Raw genomic sequence first — 5164 nt, 5'->3', positions numbered from 1 at the left:
TTGTGGAAGGACTGAAGTGTGTACTAGAAAGACATTAGCTTTTACTCGACTTAAAACTGACCAAAATTTAATGTATTTAGTTAAAAATATTTTCAAAGTTACCTGTCTATGTAGAATGCTGGCAAAGTATCAAAACAATGATGTCTACTCTAATAATAGTGAAACACTTAGAATAACAGCTCTATATTAAACATTACAAAAAAAAAAAAAAGAGTTTAGATGAAAGGACTTTCCTCAAACCATATGAAAGTTTGATACAGACAAAAAAGAATTAGATTCCTTCCTGGATTTCTGATGAGGCATTTTTGGTGAAACTCACTTACTGTCAATAACTGCTCTATTTCCTCTCCAAGCAAATGTATTAGAGAATTCTCTGCACTTTTATTTTCGCCTTGATCCTCAAAATATACTAATTTTTCTTACAATTTTAAACTGTGAGTTTGTCCTTATCATTTCCTTTTTGAAAACAAAATGTAGATGCCATCACTGTCACTTCTCACTTCATGTAGGATTTTTAGAAGAGGTGATTTATCTCCACATATTACAATTTCTGTATATTTGTAAGGAAAACAAAAATCTTATGAGCTTTCTTAGTTAAATAACTTTATACATTAAGTCAATGAACTTTGAAAGATGGCAGCCAACTATTGTTAAAATTTTGTCACATTATATTTACTAATTTACTTCATAAGGGTTTGAAGTCAATGGACAGCAACAACCCTAAGCATAGTCTCTGGCATCTCTTCTGTGCAATTCCCAAAACTGCAAGTTTACTCACTCTCACCAGTACAAGTGCACAGAAAAATGAAGAGCATCAAAGCTGGCTATGCAGAAAACCCTCGAGGCTGGAACCCCTTCACTGCTTGTTGGAATATTGCACCATCCATTCAATTTGTAGAACAAAGGTAAGGAAAGAGTTCTTGGTCAACCATAGCTAAATGTTTACAAAGGAGAGGTGCTAACTTCTATGGGATTTTGAGGTAATCGACTCTTATGTTTAAAAACTCACAGACAGCATTTCCCAAGGCAAAGCTTTAGATGTTGATGATTGCTGAGACTCACTCACAAGACTGGTTTCAGTTTAAGATTTAAAATGCATAGTGCAGGAAAATGCTATGAAAAACAGAGATAAGAATGTTGTATTGGTTTGTTTATATAGATGTTATACATCAAGAAACTGTGCAGTAAATTCTCATACACTAAGCACAACTATGTCAAAATAATACAATGTTTGTGTTTGCTAATTCCTGAATACAGTGTATTTACATATTGTAGCTGTAATATATTTTTTCAATTATATTATATATATAATTATTACATATTTAAGCCATGTATTATATAGTAATTATTATTCGAATTCCATATAAAATATATCTAACACCTCTTCTAAATCTGCTTATATCAACACAAACTTTAATTCTCCAGACTGTTTGGATCTGAGAGTGGAAACAAAGGAAATTAAACAGCTTGTTGTTTGGCTTGTTTTTGTTAGATCACCCTTCCTTCTCTCTTGTTATATAAAGAAAAACCTAGATTGGTTGGTTCTGTTGGATCCTAATCTTGCCCACCAGATATGCCTGTATTTCTATCTGTACCACATGTGCAACAGTACAGTTAATGCTTTTGCAAAAAGTTTTTCAGTAACAGATTTATTACCTAAATTCTCTGGGTTATAGCCAGGCTTTACTATTGCCCAAATTTCAAAGCAAATAATATATGTATTAGATTGCTCATATAGCATCTTAGAATTTTAGAGTCTTTTGGGGTAGTACTACAAAAATCTCCTCTTTCATCTGCCAGGTTCTTTGGATTTAGTCAGGTTTTGATGACAAAGCCAGAAATTGTATTCCAAACAGTCTGAAAGTGGTGTTTCCAGTAATCCTTTTAGATGAATCATTGTTTCAGTGGCTCTCTCAGCGGTCTCAGTCATGCTTTTAACTCTCAAATGTGTCCTTGCATCATCATTAAAGGGTGGTTGTCTTGGCTCTCTAGGCTGCTCCCTCCCAGATCTGCATTCTTTCTCTGACTTGGTGAATATTTTGCATGATTATCAGTGATATTTCACTTTTTAAAGAGAATTCAGTAGTTCACTGATCCATCAGCCTGACTCCCTTTTCTAGACTAATACCACCAGGCTCATGTAAGGACCAGAAAATTGTTGTTTTAAGAACCACTGAAACTCAAATGACATCTCATTGAGCAACAATGAAATACATTAATTTAAAATGAATTTTTCCTACTTTGATACAAAAAACCAATACAAGGTCCACACCTGATGCTGGAGAATTTAAAGCATGTAAAAACATATCTTTAAATAACGCATACTTTGCCTCTTTATCTTGATTCTAATCAAGATAGCAAACAGGACAGAAAGGAGGTGTGCACATCTTATCATATACTTTTCATGTTTGATGGTGAGTAGAAATTATCATGTTTTGTCTGAAATATATTTTAAATGGTTTTTTATCACTGCCTTCTAAATGTACTCAATTTGCCTCTGCAATTTATTTTTTTCACCAGAAATAATCACTCTTTAAGAAAAAGAAAAAACTGGATCCTGTCTAAACAGAGATGGTGTTTGACAGCTTGTTTAACTTAAAAAAATTCTGACTGTCAATTTTTCCAATCTGTCAATGCCAAAGCACCAAGATTGTACCCCATCAATGTTTAGTCACTGGCTCTGGAGCTGTAATGCCTAGTGAGAGATGGACTTATCAGTACAAGATCAGTACTCTGCCAAAATTCTAATTTTTGCTTTTGACAGAACCAGTGGATTCAATTTTGAGGTCCAAACTCTAGAAATTGAATCCAAAATGAAGACATACAAGCATTCTCAGTGCTGTCACGCAAGTTGTCATCACCGCTGAAAGGCTCCTTCTCTCACAAGCTTGGAGGCCTACTTTGTGTCATTCCTAAAAGCACCTATTTTTAAAAAGTTTGTTTGCTACATGATTTCTATCTAAAAGGAAATTTTTAATATATAATGCAATAATACATTTCTGTTTGAAGGACATAGACTCTTTAAACACAACAAAACCCACCTGATTTTAGTTTTAAGGTGTTAAACATTTGCTATGGTAGAACACGCCCCTCCCAAACTCTACATGCAGGCAATTGTATTTTCAACCAACATGAACCACTTCCTTGTCTGATCTCTTTTCATTTCACAACAGACAGAGAGAAAGGAAAAATTCTGTTATATTTTCACATGGTATAGCCTACCATAAAACAAGTAAGTTGCTGTTGCTTATCTGTGTGTTATTCACCACGTCTGCAATATTTCTGCCACCACCTTTTTCAGCACCTGTCTGTTGGCCAATCAGAAAAAAGCAAAAGGCCTGAAGTCTCTCCAACTCCAGGGAAACTCTTTCCAAAAATATCCCCAAGCTAAGTGTCTCCCTAATAGGAGCTACTGACTGACAAATCTCTCAGCAGTTCATTCTAAATAGGCAGCTGTGTTTTAACTTTTTTTTTTTAATTTAGTTCTACTGAAGCTAACAGTGGAAGTAATCAGCTGTTCCATGTTCCTCCTTCAGCATTCATTCCTCTTTCCAGACGAATGGATGTCACATTCCTGCACATTTGTCTTTGTTAGTGCTGTGACTCTGGCAGCAATACACAGCTGTCTACCCCTATCTGGCATCAGACATGTTTTTTGGTGGCAGGTGGAGTCTTCCTAGAGGAATACATTTGGCATAATCAAAAGACAGCCTGCAATAGCTGCTACAAAGGTAAAGCAATGTAAAGCTGTATTATGATAAAAGGAGAAAGAAGTAAATATTTATTTTCCTACGGATCAGCATCTCACATTTTGTTGAAAGGAGCACATTCCATTTTCAAAGTTAATTCCCTTGTAAAGAAAGAAGCTTTTATCTGGTATTGAACTTCAGCTCTGTCTGTGCCTGCTCAGATCAAACACATTTCACATGCTAAGAGGGAATCCAAATACATGACTGGCTGTGAATATAAACATGTAAAATATGCACTGTAGGCTTGCAGCTAAAATTGATCTAATAGAGATCATTTTCCTCACAAAGAGGAAAGTCTAAATCTTAGCACATACAACATTAAAGGATGACATGTGATGCTATAAAGCATTTTTCTCACTGCCCAGCTATGGGAATTTTATGATATGCAAAAATGCAAGTAGTTCTTATATAAAATAAAAAATCAGCTCTGTTTGAAATATAATCTTCACAGAGGTACAGGTAATATCTACTGTGAATAGGACTGCAGCACTTAGAATTAAGCAGTTCCATACTCCACAGGGCATAGAGGGATGAGTAACTTTTCAGATACAGCACAGGTAGTTATAACACGTGTAATTAATTTAAAAATAAAAGAATTGGTAAAGCCATAATGAATATGACTAATGTGTACAGCACACAGGACAAAATAAACTCAGGCAAGAGCAACACTTAAAGCACTTCAGTTAAAAAAACTGGACAGAATTATAGCTAAGGTCTTGTATATGAACTTCTTAAAAGAAAATTTTTAGAAAGAGACTAGTGTTAAGTCTGCTTTGTGGAATTGGGACAAAAATTAGCTATCTAACATTAATGGGTTGCTTTTCTTCTTTCAAACAGCTTGTTTAAGTTAGAGCATTACTTTTGTGACACAGATTTTCCACCAGAGTGTTTTAAGTCTAATTTATTTCCCTTATCTTCTTTAGAAAATTATGTAAGACTACACTGAGCTGATACAGCTTAGATTTCTTAAACTTATCATATAATTTGAAATCTTTACATGCTAGACTATATAATCTCAATTATATTGCCATGTGCTACACTGACCAATTCCATCCTTGCTTCTCTATCCTTACGAGATTGCGTTGGTGCTGCCTTCTTTAACTTTCACTCATTTCCCTCTTCCTTCTTAATTCAACATGAAATTGATTTAAGTTTTTGTACTAAAATCAGCTGTAACACAGGCTTGCTTAAATTCTTATTTGTATACATTCCCAAATGCTAAAATGTGAAATGGCCTTTCTACTTGAACTACAGAATTCAATTCAGAGTTTGTTGACACCTCGTTTCTTCTCTTTGACACCATTAGATAACGCTCCTTAAATATTTTAATAGAACCGGGCAGTGGGAAGGCCTTCTCCAGGCCATGGCACGGCAGTGAGCTCCGCCGGTGCGGTGTGGCCGCAGCTCCATGGCCA

This window comes from Geospiza fortis, unplaced genomic scaffold (assembly GCF_000277835.1).
Source record: "Geospiza fortis unplaced genomic scaffold, GeoFor_1.0 scaffold40, whole genome shotgun sequence".
NCBI lineage: Eukaryota > Metazoa > Chordata > Aves > Passeriformes > Thraupidae > Geospiza > Geospiza fortis.
This window is presented reverse-complemented; position numbering follows the sequence as displayed.